The sequence below is a fragment of the Poecilia mexicana genome, unplaced genomic scaffold, assembly GCF_051168715.1.
Source record: "Poecilia mexicana isolate PSO_F unplaced genomic scaffold, ASM5116871v1 scaffold_8, whole genome shotgun sequence".
NCBI classification, from domain to species: Eukaryota; Metazoa; Chordata; class Actinopteri; order Cyprinodontiformes; family Poeciliidae; genus Poecilia; species Poecilia mexicana.
Genome location: NW_028263377.1, coordinates 16011726 through 16031447, shown reverse-complemented (window position 1 = coordinate 16031447; position 19722 = coordinate 16011726). Strand labels below are relative to the sequence as shown.

The 19722-nt window shown below is 40.0% G+C and overlaps 1 protein-coding gene across 2 annotated transcripts in view; it reads left to right on the top strand.

Annotated features, from left to right (window-relative positions):
• adcy9b (adenylate cyclase 9b) overlaps nucleotides 1-19722 on the top strand; it is a 39464-nt gene that overhangs the window by 3722 nt on the left and 16020 nt on the right. The gene's annotated exons all lie outside the window — the stretch shown is intronic.

Here is a 19722-nt window from a genome sequence, read left to right as displayed (position 1 = left end):
GGATTGCTTTGAAGCTATACCCCTATCCCAATAGAGATTTTCCTGCAGTCTCATTCTTATCCATCTACCTTTGTCACTATCCCACCTTCAAGCTGCTTCACTGCAGGGGTTTTATTTTATACATCTATGCAAATCACCTTAGTGTTGCCAAATGGGGGCTTAATGGCTCCTTTCATCCTTTAAAGCTTGCTGATCCATTATCGCTAATCGCGAGGGAAGTGACAGCGTCTGACGAAAGGTGTTTCAGATGGTCTTCATTTGCTCTTTTTAAATTAGGGGCCGTAATCATTTTTGATTTGCTGTGGTGCCTGGATTTTCCGCAGGTATTAAAACTAACCTTGCAATTCACGCAGATTAGCGATTCACATGTGCACATGAATAATTTGGGCTACATAAATTATCAATTTATCTAAATAGCCACTTGACTCGATGTAGATGGAATAAATTTCCCTTAAAATCCTTTCAGTTCCCAGGAAAGGAACACGACTGAGTGAATTGGATATTGTTTACTAGAGAGCAGCAGTGATTTATGAATATGTTTCCTCCCCAACTCTCACATTAGTCACTTCCATCCTTGGTGTAGCTCCATTTTTTTTCCTCTCAAGGATTAATGTGTTACCTGTAGTGTATTCACCCCCTCCTCATCATCTGTCTCCTCCTTTTATTCCTGACTTCTTTTTTTTTTTTTTTTGCCTTCATCATTTATTTAGCTTCCCTCTGAAGATTTATTCACTCCCTGTAGGTTTTCTGTGCCAATGAGAAAACTGGCTGTCAGGAGGCGGTTGTTCGCCAGGGCTGTAAAAATCTTTGTGCTGTCTGGCTCAGTCTGTGTAAATCATTCGTGTAACTTTGCAGTGTCCCATCTGGCTGTGGTCCTTGTAGCTTACCTCTACCGCCAAACTTGTTTTGTCAAAGAAATGGATCTCTCTGAAGTTGATTCTTTATGTATTTTTGATGTCCTTGTTTTTGAGTTAGTGGGTTATGTTACTGGCTCCAGTTACTACGGACTAAAGGGACAGTTTTGTTTCTGCACATTGTGAAAAAGGTTAACCACATGTGGTAAGTTGAAGGCTACAGCTGTGTCCTGTTGCTCTCTGGGCTCCGATCGGAGGCCTGTGGTTCAGCAACTGATAGAAATGTGATTTTAGCTATGGTGCACATGGTGCCGTTTTGTACAACATTGTTTCTATCGACGGATGTCCTGATCTAATCCCAGGTTTCAGCCTAGGATCTAATGATGAGTGATTGAAAATGGAGTACCAAACTATTCTCTCTTATCAAATACACGTTTTTGGTGTACAGTTTGTTTTTTTGTGCACAAAGTTTAAAAAAACCCAAAAAGCTGTTTTTAAATTTTTATTTTTATTTTTTATTTTTTGCAAGACTGAGAAAACTATATTGCTCCATTCATGGAGCAATATAGTACTCCTCAGATGAAAAGCATTTACTTTATGAAGCAGGAGACAACTTTTTCTGTACATTCTGTAAACACGAGATGTAACTTTTAAATAATATTGCAAGGCAGGAGCTCAGTCATCAACAAACATGTCAAAACAGAGAGGAGTCATGCTGTCATGTTAGCTTAGCTGCCAACTGTAAATGTGTTGGGTTCAACAGTAAACCATGTAATGATGATAGTCATTGTTTCTTTGCTGGATGTTATGGCTATTAAGTTTTTAAGCGCATAGATTATTTTTAATTGTAGTTTTTAATTAAATCTCAAATGTGATTCTTATCAGACATGGCCTTTTTAGATTTGTAACATCCCTAATTTATAGTGGTGTTTATGCAGGCTTTTCTGTTCAGAGTTTTTCTCTTCTTACTGTTCTGGTGTTTCTCCCCCAGCTACTCCTGCAGTTTAGCAGGTCAACAGTTGTTAATTGATTTCAGGACTGTGTACTTCTTCTTGTGAATCTGTTTTGATCCCTCACACCAACAGCTAGCGCTACAAAATAGTCTTTTTATCAATCACTAATGGACCAGGGCATTCTAATGGTGACATCTGATGCCATTAAAAATTATTCTAGGTAATACTAAATCTATTTAAAACATGTAATATGAAACATACAGGCTTACGTTTCCCGTTGCCGGTCTCAAAGTTTATTTATTCTGAAAATAATTGCTTAAGCCTGCAAATTAAATATATACTGTACATAAAATAGGTAAAAGAAATTGTAAAATAATTTTGAAGAATCATAGTATGCAGGCTATTTCTGTAACTTCTGAATGCAACAACTATAAGTTTTGATTTATTTATTTTTTTTTGATGATTTTTTTTTTCTCATCAGAATTGTGCTGCATTCTTCCAAGGAGAAGTCGGCTATATTTACTTCAATTTCCTTTGGAAACTACCCATCTGTTTTCTGTTTTGTGCTAAATGCAGAGTACTGGTTCCTGGTTAATGTTATCCCATTGGAGGAAATGTCAGATTAACTGTATTATGCTGCAGATAAGAGTCAACATTGTTCTCTTCTTTCAAGGAACTGTTGTTTCCGGCAGTTCTTTTTTTTTTTTTCGCCGATTGTGTGTCGGGATATAACATTTTCCTTTCTCTTTAACCCTTTTACTCCGTGAGATCTCTACAAATTTGTACTTGTAATGGACATTTTGAAATGATCCCTCAGGTATCAAGTTATTCAAGTCCACTGCAACTTTCTTCAGACAATCATTGTAAGGTTTTGGGTTTTTTTCTCTCGCTCTCTCCCTCTCTCTATCTCTCTCTGTGGACTTTTATAGTCTGAGCTTTTTCCAGTTGTCAAGTCATGCCACAACCTTTTCCACACATGGCAGCTGCTGCCGTCTTAAAAAAGAAAACTTCCTGCTTGGTTTCACCCTGCAGAGAACCGTGTCTGTTTGAAAACTGTCAAAGCTCTTTGGTTGAGATGCAGAATTAGTCGAGGGCGGGCTATAGTATCTGTGCATACTTAGCTGCTGGTTTGAAGGGGCTTAGACATGTTTTTTTATGCTTTTTGGGAGTTGTGCTGTTTGGTATGTATGCTGTGAACCTTCCAGACTGATGCTTGAAGTTGGGAGGAATTAATTAAACCACATGAAGTCTTCCTCACTTTGATGATCTTCAAAAGGCTTTGATTCATTGGAACTTGTGACAGCTCATTTGCATAATTATCAAGCAGGATCTTCAGTAACCAGTTGTTTCAAAGTGTGCACTCTTTCCCTTCAGCCCAGTAAAGCTTACTGGACAGCTGTATCACCTCCTCCCACACCACGCTCTTCTTTTTTTGGCCTGAGGGGTATTTCTAATTAAGGAAGACTGGATAATCTCTGTGGCTAAAGTGATTAATGTTAGTAATTCTGCCTCGACATATCTCCCCACACTAACCTGGTGTTGTTCTGACTCCCGAACACAGCGAACGCCTGCCCAGCAAAACATTTTTATCACTGATGATATTGATTGCCTATAATTAGACTGCCATGACTGTGGTTATTTACAATGATGCAACAATAGGGTAGAGAAGGAGAAAGTGTTTCATGTCGGATATAAAATAAAGGAAGTCTAGGCAGAACATGCGATATGACGCAGAAGTCAGTTTTTGTATAAAGCGGTGAGATTTCTACCTTTTTAAAGCTTCTGTGCAAACCTTAGTAAATCATTACTACTTGCAAATGTTGCATTAGATGATGCAACTCTTGTCCTTGGTTACTATTAAAGAAACTGTGAGATTCATATGCAGACACTTTCACACATCTGCCATGTGAACGCTGTCCCATCGGGCTGCACTGTCACTTTGGAAATTGTACAATATATGCCTGAAGCTCACTGTAGCGGCTGCAGCATTTGACCTTGATCACAGCAAATGAGGCCAGTTAAGCTTTAGCCAAGTATTTTATTTTCTATGTAGCAATTCCCTTTTCTCTCAGGCTAATGGTTTGTATTGTAAATGCTGTTTGATAAAGGAACTGAGCTACATTTGTAGTTTGTTTAATTTTACTTCAGCTTTGTTAAAGAAAATTTTGAGCAGATCAATTTAGAAGCATTTCAGGGTCATTTTGTATTGAAACAGGCGAATCCACCAATGTGTTTTCTGTGCTTAGCAAGATTGTTCATATAAACTAGAGGTGGGCAGATTGATCCAAAATATTGATACCAAGTCGGTATCAGTATTTGATTGATACTAGTGTGGTAAGATGAATTAATTACTTTTAGATTCTCTCTTGAAATGCGTTTTATTTTTGCATTATAGTTTTGATTAGCTCTCAAATGCTGATTTTTTTTTTTTTTTGCACTTTATTCAGAAAAGTACACAAAAATTTGTTTTTTGATTGTTTCAGTTGATCATTTTTATGTTTTTAAAGTATTTTTAGACACCTATCAACTTTGTCCAGATTCTTTCCTTGGTTTAACAAAACTAATTCAAAGGAAACGCATCTAATGGTCAGACGTTTGATGATATAATAAAAAGTATCGAAAATATGGTTTGCTTGAGTCCCAGACCCTCAGAAACGGCATCATAATCTTTCTAAAACAGATGGTGTCAAACACAGTACTTCATTTCACATTTGTGCTGAAATTTAGATTGTGGCAATATGTGTTGCTTTTTGAGATATCATGGCCTCCATGTTGCCAGGTTCTATTTAACCTCCAAGTTAGCAAAACTGTTTACACAGCTCTGCGTGTAGCGCTAAAACGCTTTAGTGTAGAAGTCCTTTGAAGGACTCTCTAAGTCAGTGGTGGCATTATTGTAATTTCAGCTGTACTTAAAGAAGCAGTGGCCAATAAATGATTATTAGATTAACCCCTGAATGACTCTGATGGAGACAGATTTTCAGTCCAGTAGATGCCTGAGCTAAGGAGCAGTGTGTGAATGTTCTTGGCAGTTCGCTCCGGGGTAAAATGAGGCCATATACATTTAAACCTTTGTATTGCGCTTCTCCCAAGACACCATTTGCTGGAGTGTTTGGGCCCGTGCTCTGCCTACATATTGCTTCCCTTGACTAAATTTAAACAGTTTGACTTTTTCACCACAATATATAGTCGGCCATCCTTTCTCTCTACAGTGGCAATCAAACCCTTTACATCATTTATATCTACTCTCCTAAAACCGACTCTGTACACACACACACACACACACACACACACACACATCTCTGCTGTAGACAGGCAAGAGGCGTTGATGAACTACGCTAAGTGGAGGTTACAGAAGTAGACACTGAGACAGTGTGGGGATGGTGTGGCTGCAGTTGTGATGGCGTTTTGTAAAATGAATGAGTGTTAAGTAGATTCACACATAGTTGGCGTTCCCTCGAGTCTCGGAGCACGACACGACTCCACAGATCTGTCAGGGGAGTGAAAGATCCAGCCAGACTCTGAACTGTGATATATCCAGCCAATCCCCCAGCTACAGCATCTTTGTTCTGCATGGTAGATTACAGCTTTACCCAGAAAGCAATGTTATCCCACCGCACTGCACTGTGTTGCACTGTACTGTGCATTTTACTTCAGCAAAGCATGGAGCTGTAGCTGGCAGCAATTCGTTATCATTTATCTGAACTAGGGTGTGAACCATTGTCGGGCTTCACAAACACCGTGGCATTGTGGGAAGGTTACCGAAGGGCTGGGATGTGTGGAAGAGCTGATGTTTCATACCTGAGATCATTAGGATTATCTGCTGTGTTACATACTCACTCAGTTGGGATATTAAACCTGGACATGTTCAGAGTTCTTCATATGTGTACTACCATGCAGAACCAAGATGCTGTAGCTGGGGATTGGTTGGATATATCACAGTTCAGAGTCTGGCTGGATCTTTCACTCCCCTGACAGACATGTGCACAACAAAGGAAATGTATTGAGCAGTAGAAGATATGTGTTATCCTTTCTGTATTACATAAATGGGGTTTCTATTAAACTAATATTGTTACACTGAGTGACAGTTCATCAAAATTATGTTTTTAAAAAAAAAAAGGTTTGTACACCTTACATCTCGTAACAATGTTTGATTTGGTAAATCTGGTCCTAAGTGATAAATCAAGTCTTTTTTTTTCTGTCTCATAAATATTGACAGCATCCATTTATGAGCTGGAGCATCTGCCCTGATGAAATAGGAGAGTAATGTGCGCTCCAGGTTTGTATCTTAGCTGCTCCATTAGCCACTGTTGAACTGGTGAGATGATGCAGAAAGGCCATTAAAAAGCAGCCATTGCTTTCAGTAGGTTTTGGACCGTCATGGATCTCTAGCAAAAAAATAAAATAAAATCTAAACAAGAAGACCAGACTAAATTATACTGGACAGAACATGGACAAACACCAGGACTTCTGGAATAATGTTCCAAATGAATCTAAAATGTTATTGTTTGGACACAAGAGCTGAGGACAAGTTTATCACAAACCGAATGGAGCATTCCTGGAATAAAACCTCAAAGTAGCTGTGAAACATGGAGGTGGGCGTGTCATGGTTAGCTCAACATCATAGAAACCACCATGATTTCCACTGTATATCTTGGGGTTTGAGGAACATGTAAATCTGTATTAAAAAAAAAAAGCTGAACATCAGAGTGAGGCAAAATGTATCACTGATTCCATTTTTGGACCGGCTGAGAATGAAGGAATGATGAGGAAGAACAGATCTGGATGTCACTGAGATGCTGACTTTAAACTAGCTGTACATGCTCCAAACCCCTCACACTGGAAAGTTTGTGGTCTTATTATTCCTTTGAAAATATTAGATATCGATATGTCTACATTTCTTGACAAAGAGCGGAATATTTAATGGATTGTTCTATTTTTTTTCCCCCACATTTACTTTAGGGAAATATGGAAGAAGACTGATTTAGAAACAAGTGATTATCCCTTCATCTTTACACGATGCAATAAAATCTTAAATATAAGAAAAGTAGGAGTCCTTAAATGATTAAAATTACATTCGCTAATAAAACAACAAAACCCTTTGGAGTCTGATATAAATTGAAGAAAGCTCAGCAGTACTAAAATAATGGAAACTGCCCAGTCCAATGCTATATCATTATGTATGCAGTTTGAGCTCAGAGACGAGTTTGTTGTTTTGCTTCCTGACTGACAAATGCAGTGAACGAAGAGGTGAGACGAGGCCACGCTGAAAAGTGGTTGAATGCAGTGAAATACAGACTGATGTACTGTTGCCTCTTAAGACTTGTCCTATGCAAGGCTTTTTCTGCATCACACCTGCAACACACTCAATCTGTGCACCCTGGGCATACGAAGGCTAACTGCCATGGCAACCAGCTATTGAATGAGGCGAGGGTCAGTTGGCTCTTTTCAGACAGGTGGTACGATGGAGAGAAACAAGCCAAATTGACTTAATTTGACCGAATCTCAGACTTTCAGATTGTTGCAGAGTAAAGCCTGTTCTGTTTTTTTTCTTGAATTTTAGAACAAACAGCCAAGCATGTGTATCTTCAAATGGAGCAGAAATGCCTCTGAAAGCATCAAAAGCCTTGGGGGGGGGGGGGGGAGTGTAAGGAGAGTGTTTTTCTCTTGCCTTCTCAATGCGTCGTTCGTGGTTTGTCATTTAACTCTCCTCTGGTTCAGCATTTGGTTTGTGGTGGAAGCTCTGGTGATGAATTGTTTTCATGAGTCACTTATGCTGTCTAAGCTTTTTTCTTTTTACCCCTTTTTGTGATCAAGGGTGCAGAAAATGCCAGCAGTCCTCAACAGTCACACACTTTGCCTTTAGTAACATTGACAGATGGAGCTCACTGTTGAGGGGACGCACTGTAACCTCTAGTTCGATCCACCACACCTCTCCATGTTGGACCCCTAATTCTGCTCTTGCCCTTCCAGTTGTCTTAATGCAGACGGCTTCACAAGCAGTCACACCCCGTCTGTGGCTGCAGAGACTCGTCCCTGCGCTCAGCGGGGAGCGAGCATGTGATAAATAGAGGTGTGAATTATGAATGAGTGAAGATGAAGGCTCTGCCGGTGCCTGCTGAAGCCCACTGCTGCTGCTGCTGCACTCGAGTTGCACGGATTGATGGCACAATTTGGAAATGACTTTCCTTAATGATTGCCTGTGCATTTTTTTTGCTTGCGCTATAAATAAGCTACTGCTAACTGCTTCATTATTGACGGTTTACGATGCGGAATTGAATTACGCCATTTTAAACTCCCCGGTCTCAGAACGAGGAAGCACTCCGACATGCTGGACTCGCACACCCTTCCTGTGTTACTTCTAAAAATGTTTGAGCAATTATCTTCACCTTCCGTTTGGCCACTTGTTTCTGGTTCTTTTCCCCTGTAGTTGCATTATTTTCTTAACCCACTGTCTGTGGTTTATAAGAGATGTGGTAACGTTTTCCACAAATCTAGTAAAATATTGCAAGTTTCGTAGACGGTTTGTGATTTCTTTTGTGGTCTTGTATTCTTTTTGTTCCGTTTTGTTGTTGCAGATGCATATCAGAAATGTACTAATCAGGTTCTTATTGGCCCATATCGATTTGTGATTTTCTTTAAAGTCTGACCTGTGTGTTTCAGGGTTTTTTTTTTTTTTTTTATTTAAACAGAAGCTATACAGAAGTGCACATTTTACTTGCCAAATGGAATATGAACATGAAATTATGATGTCAACTCGCTCCATCTTATAATAATATTAAAGATTTCTCAATTAATTAAAGCCTTTCACATCAGGGCATTTAAATTGAATACCATGTCCTTGCATTTAAACCAGAGACGGTTTGCTTTTCAGATGAACTGAAAGGAAGTTATAAATCAAAGATGATTTAAGTGTAAACATATTTATATTAAATTTCAGATGAAATCACTCCTAATTTGGATAGTTGTCCTTAACTTCTATCAGATATATTATTTTTACTAGCTATTAGAAAAGTGCATCTAAGAATATGTAGAAAAGGTTTGACCAGCAGGTCATTCTTCGGAGCTGGTGGATTTGAGCAACACTAAACCATATTCTTGCAACCCATTCAAAACAAACACTGATTTTGTGGCAGGCAGAACTAGCACTAAAATGCCACAAGCCTTTTACTCCGAATAGATCTTTATTTTCTTAACATCTTATAAAACATCACAATGACATTTACAGTTGTACGTACTTCGCGCGTCCTAACTGCCTTCTGAATTTTTTATGCCTTCCTCAGACAAGCTTTTGTATATCCTTTTAGCAGCTCGTCAGCTTTGATGGTGCTTTATTCATTCATGTATGGCGCACGAAAAGAATAAAAACTGGATTGCTGGAGCCATGAATTGCTCCGTAGATGATTTAATATGTAGGTCAGTGGAGCATTCGGCCTGTCAGAAGGGGAACCTCTGTGGAGGATGGATATGCAACTCTAAGGAGGTCAAGTTAATTTTTGTTGCTGCTTATCCTTTTAAAGTCCTAAATGCACAACCTACATATTGAGTCTTATTTGTTCACAGTAACGTCTTTAGTTGCTGTTTAAAGGAAGAACATTAGAAGACGATGGAGACAAATTTGCAGTTAACTCACCATTTATCAAACTCCCTCGTGGCATTTTACTCACTGGGTGAAACGTAAGATGTGGAGTATTTAACGATGGTGCTTGGTTGCATAATGTCACTGTGTGAAAAATCGCGAAAAAGCAGAATCAGCCTGATTTACTGTCAGAAGACACAGGTAGATGCATCAACAATCGCCTGAAGCAGTGACTACCTGACAAACGGAATAAGTAAAATGATAAAAGAAGAAAAGTTTTCGTGTCCAACCGGGGGAATGCACTCTTACCATTCCTGTTCACTATGTACATCAGAGCGTACATCTTGAGGAAGCTGAGATCCTCCAGTGTTTGACGCAAGAAGCTGCATATCTTCTATTAATCGGTTGCGGAGAGCACAGTGTCTTCTGCCACCATCTGTTGTAGCAGCAGGCTGGGTCTGTTCTGAGGACGACTATGAGATTATGCTGCAAAGAAGGATTCTTGTAAAAATGAACACCATTACAGACGACCCTGAGCATCGACTTCATCAGACCATCTTAAAACAACAGTGTCTTTAGTCAGAGGTTTCTTCAGAGTCACTGTAATACAGAAAGCTACAGGAGACTCTCCCTGCTCACAGCATCTTCGTCTTTTTGAAGGATAGTAAGAATTACAGTAACTCGTGTTGGCATCTCTTTGTCTTTATCAATTCTGTATTTAAAAAAATCAGAAACCCCATATTGAAGATTTTCAGAAGGGAGTTTGCCTTTAATGCTGCAGTAGTAGCTGCTTCTCTAATGTGTTTAGAGGAACAGTGTTATAACCAGCCCTGGCTGTCCGTTACTTAATCAGCGTTTAACATGTTGGATCTTCACAACCTGCACCAATTTATTGCATGACTTGCAGTGAGATGAAGCATAATGAGGAATTGCCAACAGTCAGTACTGAGCTCGAGTCAGTAAAAATGTAAATATTTGAGAGTAAAATGATACTGTAGTTTTTATTCTATCCCTCGACTTTGTGCTTGTATGCATGTCTGTAGGGAGAAGAGACGATGTAGGTTGGTGCGTCATTGTGTTTCTTTAAAATGCTCAAAAGATCTCTAAAAAGGATTCTGAAAAGAGGAGAGGGGTTTTCCATTTCATTTTATCCTCTGGCTGTCTGTCTCAGTACCCGTACATTGCATGGTGCCATAACTTAATGTGTGACAGAAGAACCTAAATAGGACTCAGTTTAATTTGACTGAGATCAGATGATGTCCTTGTTTCTTCTCCATCTGCGCGTCCCTTCTGTGTCTCACTAGCCGTCAGCTGCTCCTCCATCCAGACTCCGTAGCTTCAGGAATCCCCCATGCTGGCTGTCCTAAAGGCCACTACTGACTGAGCCTGTCAGAGTGCTAAGTACCTGATATATTCCCTGCAGAGGTGACTTCCCGTCCTTTCATCACTCTATAGTTGTCTGTCTCCTCCTTTTTCTTTACTCCGTCTACTTTTCTCTCTCTGCTTCTGTCTCACTCATTGAGCAACTGTGTCGAAGTGCTGCCTCTGCTCTTTTTAAAGTGCACCATCATCAACAATGCAACGTTACAGGAATGTTTCTGAGCAGGCCCGGTATCAGATTGTTTCTGCCCTTCCCACTGATCCATGACTCACTTTGAACCCGTCGACTCGTCTTCTTTAGGAGTGCGAGGCGGCGCGATACAAAGACGGTATACATAACTTACCCCTTGTTCAGACCAGACGCTGAGATAATTAAGATCCTCATTTATTGCAGAGGATCCAGCGCATTTTCCTCATCAGCCCCCCATTGAAGAGATGCCATCACTCAGAATGCGTTATTATTAGAGCAGAAAACCAGGGGGGACAGGTGGTGAATCAGAGGTTGAAAGGAGCTTTGTCTTGCTTTGCTGTGCGCTTTGATCATTTTCCCACTCTCACATCTCTGGTCACTGTTAAATCAATAGGGTAGTGCTGCTCACAGCCGCACATCGATATGATCTCAGGCTGAGATATTTCAACCATTTCGAGTAAATGTGAAGCTCTGTGTGTGTGTGTGTGGGGAGGTCAACAATGCTTAAAATGTCTTTCTAAATACAACGTGTAAGTTTATAATAGTATTTTTTATTAAGTATAGTGCTTTTTATTGTAACCACTGGTACTTAGACATATTTATGGCCCTTCCTGCAGCTTCTCACCGAGTATTAGTGATTGTAATAAGAACACTGTTTTCCCACACTTTGCTTTGCAAATTGATATTTTTGAACATGCATTTTTCCATTATTTATTTTATATTTTATTTTTTATTTTTTGAGAAATCTTTTACACATGGTTAGCATCATACTCTTCTGGTCCTTTCCAGTCAGAAGACTGATGTTGGGCAAATTAAAAGATTAATATAAGCACAGATCTGCTAGCAGGAGAGATAATTTTGGTCAAATGTGTGTATTTTATTTTAAGGCAAAATTGGAAATAAATCATCTTAATTACAAAAAAATCTTCTCAAAACAAAACGAAAAAAAAAATGTTTTCCTTCAAAAGCATCAATGAGTGGTCTCTGCTGCACAGATGTGCTGAATGGCCAATATGGTCACCGTTATGAGAGGCAGCAAAGCGATGTAGGAGAATTTTAACATTCAGGATACAGTGAGTACACAGGCAAGGAAAGAATGCAAAAAAAACAAAAAGACGAGAAGGAAAATGAGCAATGGCTCTTCAGATGATGTCAGCTGTAGCAATTCTATCGAGATAAGAACTCTCTGTGCTGATGTGCTGCTGAAGCAAACGGATATGGGCTTGGACACAAAGGAACACAGGAGATAGTCAGACTGCAGATGGATGGGAAGCGAGAGGGAGAAGAAGAGAAAGTGGGGGGCACTGAGACTGAGCAAAGCTGACAAAACGAAGAGTGAATGCAGGCCAGTGAGCAACAGAAAGTGAGGGTGTCAAAGATTTTGGAGGGATTTCAACTGTATCTATTGTTCAGCCAACAGAGCATGACAGCCACTGACTGTCGAGGATGGAGGATGGATAACGGGCACAGAATACAAAAAGAACGCAGAGTGTCGGAGACGGGAGCAGCCAAGTGAGAGTTAAACACGCTAGAGAGATGTCGAGAGTTTTTTTTTTTTTGTTTGTTTTTTTGGAGTGCTCTGTGTTGGAGCTGGCCCGGAGCCAGGAAAAATGCACGGCCCAAATATGAACGTTTAACCTATCGTCCACCTCTGTTCAGGGCACAGATATAAAGAGGGGAAGGATATTGATGTGTTTCTGTTGATTGCAACGGGAAGAGGAAGGAAAGAAGGAAGGGAGATCTCAGGACGGTGTGTTGTGTGAGGGCTGTGTGCCTGTGTGAGAAAGTAGGGCACTATTCTCAGATTAGGTCAGTGTTTTTGTGCTACACTGGGAAAGGTCAGGCTGTGAAAGGCCAGGTGGTGTGTAACTCCTCCTGTCTCTTATCAACTCAGAGGGCTGCGTAAATTATCCCAGGTGTCACTGCGGGTTATCTAGGGTGCTTGAGAAGAAATTTTGTTGATTTACCTGTGCCTCTGTTTGACAGACGCATTAGGTGTGGCGTTGGTTGTAGCTCCTGGCTCAGTGTGCCTGTGATACATGGAGTAACTCTGTCAAGCATCTACTGAGGTGATTCCCGATCCTTTAAACTTTATCTTGCTAGATGTCTCTCTATTATTTATAACATTCTTTTTAATTACCTCCAGATCTGGATTGTAAAACCAAAGAATTAAAGGGGGCTCCCGCAGAATAAATAGGGTTTATATTTATTGGATTCTTGTAGCCATCAGTGGGTAAATGCAGCTAAAGGATGTACAGTTCCCTATAGACACATTCATATATATTGAGCTTTTTCACATTTCTTTATGTTACAAACTGAAACTTTAATGTACGTCACTGGGACCTTTTAGAGAGAGCCAGCAACAGATATGAATATTGTAAAAAGGAAGAAACAAATCTGGGCAAGAAGTAGCTGAGAGGCCCCTCGTATGGAGAAGCTGCAGAGATTTGCAGCGCCGGTGAACGATTATGTCGATAAAACCTCATTTCATTGCGCTCTCCACAAATTTGTGGGGAAAAGAATTCCAGTTAATTCCGGAGACATTTCCTACAGTATGTTGCCGAGCATGGGAGCTTGAACGTTTCTGATGGAGGGGAAAAAAGCTGTTTTCCCCTCTTTCTAACATTGTAAATAATTCTGCTCACGTCACTGGATGTCCTTTAAAAAGCCCCATCAGAACCGGGATCAGCAGAATTGTTCGACTCCAAAGAGGAAGGTCATCTTCCCCGAACACTTCCCCCCACCCCCAACCACAGATCTCACCCATGCTTGGCTCTTGAGGGTTTCACTGTTATAACTTATGAATGCCTGCTATGTGTGGCAATAATCTTTTCTGACATGCTTTATGTATTCCTTTGTCAATCCACAACTGTGTGATGACTCTTATTTCTGCCTCTAATGAAACTGGCCCTCAAATCTTTCTTGAGCATATTTTCTCTATCCCTTATGTCCCCTGTACACCATTCCACAGTAATAGTTTCTCTTAAACAGCTTGAAACGTTGGATAGATTTCCACTCCTTTTTTTTTCTTCTTCTGCCCCTCCTGCTCTCTCCCCATCAACGGGAACGAGGCGTACAGTATATCCTTGGACAGAGAAAGTGTGATGTGAGAAGGAGGAAGGGTTCTTGCTGACGGCGCCAAATGGCACAGAGATCTGCTCGGCATAGCAGTGCAAGTTTCTGTGCGCCACCTGCTCTGCTGCCCTCCTGCTCCGATACCTGGCCCTGAAAGGCAAACCTGTCATTATGAGCAGACCAGACCCACAATGCGTTTGTGTTCGTGTGCTTGTGTGCTGAAGCAAGCAAATCTGCCAAACCTTCTTTTTCTCTTTCTTGCCCTCTGTTCTCCTTTTTTTTTAATAATAAGCCACTTTGGGACGGTGATGGTATATATATAGTTTTTTTTCTCTGAAGCTCAGGCTGCAAATATAGTTAGAAAGAAAAAACTACATACATCTAATAAATGTCCAATGAGTTTCAATTTGCATACATCAACTATTACCAAGTACTTTTCACTTGTAGGTGTTATTGTATGCATATGTTTGCCGCCATTTTTTCTTGATTCGCTACTGTTTTCTTCTCTCTTTCTGTAGGTGTAGAAGCAGATCTCTACACCATCATCCTGTATTCTCCTGCTTCTCTCTTTTTCTTTCTCCTTAAACCTTCCACCCTTTTTTCTCCCTTTCTCTTTTCTCTCTTTTCCAAAAGCCAGATTCTAATGGAGCTTTTAATATATTTATCAAGTGGAGCGTTATAGCAAAAGCCGTAATGCTCCACTCGTAAACTGCAGTGGTCTAAATGGCATCTAGTGTCATCAGAGTGCATATTTCTTCATTCAGATATAAAAGCCCTACTGTCGTTGTAGCAGTTATTTCCTGGATAAAATGAGTTCTTGAAAAGTAAATAGTCAGAATATGTTAGCATGTTTACATTGTTTACATTTTTAACCATAACTATTTCATGAATAAAATTGTTTCTTAGCCACTTCAAGCATGAAATTGTTACCTTTAATAAGACAGGGTTGCTTTTAAAGTATTTCATAATCATTATTTAATGTACAGTTTTATAGTTTTAAAGATTTAAAGAAAAAAAAAACCTGACATAAATAGAGCTTTTTAGTTTTGAATTCAATATAAATCTACAGATAATCTACCAACTTCAGCATCGTTCGTCTTCTGTAGTACTTGTGCTCTAAATTCAAAACTCTGACCACTTCCTGTTTGTTCAACTCGCAGGTGAGCAATAGAAAACGAGATTCGGGCAAAGCTGAGAACTTCTTCTTTCTGGATTTCCAGTGCTGCCCCCGCCCCCACCCCAATGGAACGACGCCCAGGGCAGTGAGCCTCATCACCCGTTTTAAAAACGGGAGATTAGTAGCAGCCTAGCGCGCGTCACATTTTCCATCGCTTTGGCCTTCATTTTTTACATAAAGGGCGTTTATAAGTGTGCCATCATGCAGGGCTGCCATTTAATTGCCCTTCTCTTTGCTCAGACCGGTGGATGGGCGCATTTAAGTGTCTAAAATGACCACTTTGCTATGCATCTGTGTGTGCGTCCATCTTTTATTGTGTTTGTTTATTTCTTTCTTTGCATCGCGCAGAGAGGGCTCTGGGACATTTGTTCCACGAGATTGTGGCCGTGTAAGGTAGTAATAGATTTGTTTACAAAAGGCTTTTCTCATTTTGCACTCGTCTGTTCGGAACAAAAGGGTTCGAGAGATGGAGATAATGTTGCCGGGGAAAGGTTATTTACTGTTCCCAGTCTGCTGATAGCACAGGACAGGACACTTCACGTCCCGTAATGCTCGGAGCCTGCCAGTAATGATGTTCTTCAATTAGCCCAAGGACAACCGAGAGCGAGAGGGTCAAACGCGTGTATGGACCTGCCTCGCAAACCTCCAAGAGTTTTGGCAGAGACTGACATAAAGCAGAACATCCACACAGAGCTGAAAAGAAATTACCAACAAGCGTTAGGGCTTCCTGACCTTTTTCCCTGTGAGGCTTTTTGAGCTCACATGTATTCTGAGGTGAGATGAAGAGGAAGCTTTGTTTCAGGACCTTCAATCCATGATCCCCCATGCAGCCATTTCAGCGTCCTCATGTTAAGACTGTAGATGAGATTCTCTTTGACAGGAAAGGAACAGGGACACTAACGCAGTAATCTATTTAAAAGCTCATGCAGCTTCTCACACACACAAATCGTTCATTGTGTAGCTTTTGAAAGGCTTTTTGCCCCTGATTTGTCTCGCTCGTATTGGGCTTTGACATTTGGAGTTAACAAGGTTATGGATTCCTGTCTTCTAAGATGATCTACGACGACCTGCTGCAGTGTGACAAGAGACCGTCTCGAAACCAACTGAGCAACACGGTTTCTATTTTTGTACATTTACCTTGAGTACGTGATAAAAAAATGTTCACATTGTGTTATGCAACAAACACAATAGTCTATATTTTATTAATATTTAATGTTATGGACCAGCAAAACTGTGCATGATTGATAAATGAAAGGGAAATGGTGCGTAGTTAGCAAACATTTCCCCAAATAATTTCATTCACATTTTTAAATATGAATGATAATTTAAAACTATGTATTATTTTACAACCTATTAGCAATTATATTCTGCCTTCTTATTTTGAAGTTTGCTGTGGGACAAATGTTAAGAGCGTTCCAGGGGTGTGAATATTTTTAAAAGGCACTGATCTACTTTGCCTCCAGCTTGTCAAATTCTGAACTACTTATGGGTTTGTTTTTTTTAGTTTGTCCCACTTTGTTTCTCTCTTCACTCCATGAGCTTTTTTTTTCTTTTTTTTAAATAAGTGTGTATTTTTAGTATTGAATAATTTCTCTCTCGTCCCAAATCAGAACCTTCCCGCCTTCTTTGATGATATTTAAGTCGGGCGAAAAAGAGAGGACAGGTAATCTCTTGGTGTTTTTTTTTTTCTGGAGCTCTTAGATGGTTGAGACTGAACAGTATCTTACATCAACAAGGATTTTTTTCTTATTAATGCAGTTTTGGGACTGGCAGTTTGTTTGGAAGGGACCTTTCCATGCCATTTTTTTCCTCCAAAAGGTCAAATTATCTCCGTCTTGGTACTTTGTCTCTGTAGGCATCACTTGTGGCTGCATTGTTTTGACCTTTTAAAAAGCTTTCCATTGGTCTTTTGGATTTTTTGCAGACATTTTTCAGTATCAGTTGCACTTTTTAACCTTTTCACAACCAGACATAAAAAAGGATGCCCAACAATTAATGCTGATGTTACTCTGAAGGGTTAATTACTTTAGGGTAAATTTAGTCTTTCAAGTTTATGCCAAATGATCTGTACAAGCCTTTACATTTTCCGGAATTTCAGGAGGAAAGCATGCAAAGACGTGATAAGGCCAGAATGTATGCTTACCGTTTGGTGTGCTAAATAAGCTCTTAAAGTATTTGGGATTGGAGACTGAATGGTCCATTAATTTCTTTAAAACAGACTTGGCCTAGTCTCCATCCAATACAACTAATTCATCTGGTGCTGTTGGTTTTACAGTCGGATTTACTCATATACTGCGCAGTATGTCATCACTTTATGATTATCACTTTGTCAATCTGCGCAGCAGCATCAATATCACCAAAAGGTGTTTAGACAGCAATACACATCCACTACTTATACATGTTTGCATTCCTGTTCTGTATGCAGTAATATATATTTTGTGAAACATGTTTGAAGAGGGCACTAAAGTGTTTTTGCTGAGGTCAGTAAGAAACTGCTTTTGTTGCCAACAGTACAGTTGCAACCCAATGCAAGATTTCTATTTGAAATCAGTGGGACATGAGCACTGTACAGCCCAGTACTTCTGAATTTATTGAAAGCCACATTGGCATCAACATCTTCTCATATTTTTCTGATATCTTGCAGTCTTGCAATGTATTAAAATGTCCATGTTTCAGTCTAAAATGAAGAATAGCTGGTATGCATCTTTTTTTCTTCCACACAACTGTCTGGAGATATTTTTTTAGATTCAGCACGTCAGCAGCGAGCCTCTTTTGCGTTGCACTCTTCAATGTTTGCCTTTCTTGTTCAAATTGTTCATGGCACCGTTTGGAAACGGTTAAGTCATCAACAATGACTCCCCTGATTATAGAGGCTGTAATTTCAGTCATAAAGCTTCATTTTTATGGGTTAATATAATATAAATTAAACAATAAATATTTGCTCTGTATCCCCGTGGGATGAATCTGCAAGAGTCTCAATTTTTGAATTGAACTACCAGAAAAAAACCCCCAAAAACAAATCAATGATGTTGCAAGGTATTGAAGTGCACCTCTATTCACACTCTCAGCTGAGTTATTTCCTCACAAATATTGAGACAAAGGCTTCAGACGTGTGAATAGAGGAGCTAAATAACAATTTTGACCCACGAGCAGAAGTCGATGTGTGCTTCCCGGGTGGGAGGCAGAATGAGATTCGATTAGCCATTCGTTCCCCGACTCCGTTTTTAACACGGTCGCAGGGACTCGCTCTGATTTTCAGAGGCCGTCAGAAGCTCCTCTCAGCTTCCCGCTGCCTGTTCTCATCCGCTGTGCCATTCTGCATCACTGGTGCGAAGAATTAGTTCGTTGTTTCTGCCTTTGAGTTCCCTGGTTTCTTATCCTGGAATCTCGTCCACCTGGCCTGTTGACACAGCTACAGCAAAGCTATCCTCCTACTCCTCCACACACTTTGTGCACAGGTGTTTGACTGAGCGTGTAGGTGGACAGAGAGGCGCTTTTATGACCATCTAATATACTTTTTTTTTTGTCTTTTCATTTGCATTTGTACATGCGTGTTGCTTTCGTATTCAATCCCAACCGTTTGTTTAACATTTTGATGTGCCTTGGTGTCATGTGTGGCCTGCGTCTGTGCGGTACAGCCCTGCGGTGGTTCAGCACAGGCAGCGGCAGGTCTGTCTGGAGTGCTTAGTGCAGATAATGCTCAGTGCTGGAGGCTGTGACTTTACTTGGTTCTGAGTTATGGCTGAGTAGTTACCGGCTTTGACAACAAACAGATAACTGAAGTTGTGTCTGGTGACAACAAAATGATGTTGGGGGTCGGCGACATACTTGGTCTGTTTGCTCTCACCTAGTAAATGTTATAACCATCTGCACCATGTAGTGCATTTAATATATCTTAAATCAAAGAGACAAATGAAACTATCAGCAGGCATTTAGTTTCATTTAGCTTATGAATCTCTTTATTGATCTGAAGTCCACTGTTTTGACTGCTCAGAAGTAATAATTATCTGATTACATTTGGCTTTATTTGTACAATTTAAGCTAAAATACTGTTTGTATGATATGTTCAGATCTGTTGTGACTGTCTTGATGTAAACATCTTTACCCCACAATGAAAACTATTTGTGTCGTCATCAAACGCAACGCACTGTTGCATCGGTGAGACTTAAAATTGATCAGTGATGTTTACAGATAGGAATATTTTGAGCTAACTTCTGTGGCATCCCACATGTACCGCTTTAAGAGATTTGATCTATATTCTCTCATTTGTACAAATCATTTTTATTGTTTGTTTGAAAACAGCCAGGCTTAGTTGTCATGGTGAACTGACCTGTTTTTATAGTTGAAATTCTGGGAGGAAAAAAAAAAGCTTCACAAACGCACCAAAAGGCTATGATGTTGGTGAAATTGAAAACACGCAGGTGTTTGAACGTGACACAACCCATAAACCTTCTGACCATATTCATGTACCACACATGGCAAAAGTATTCATGCACCTTTTAAGTTCTTACAACCAC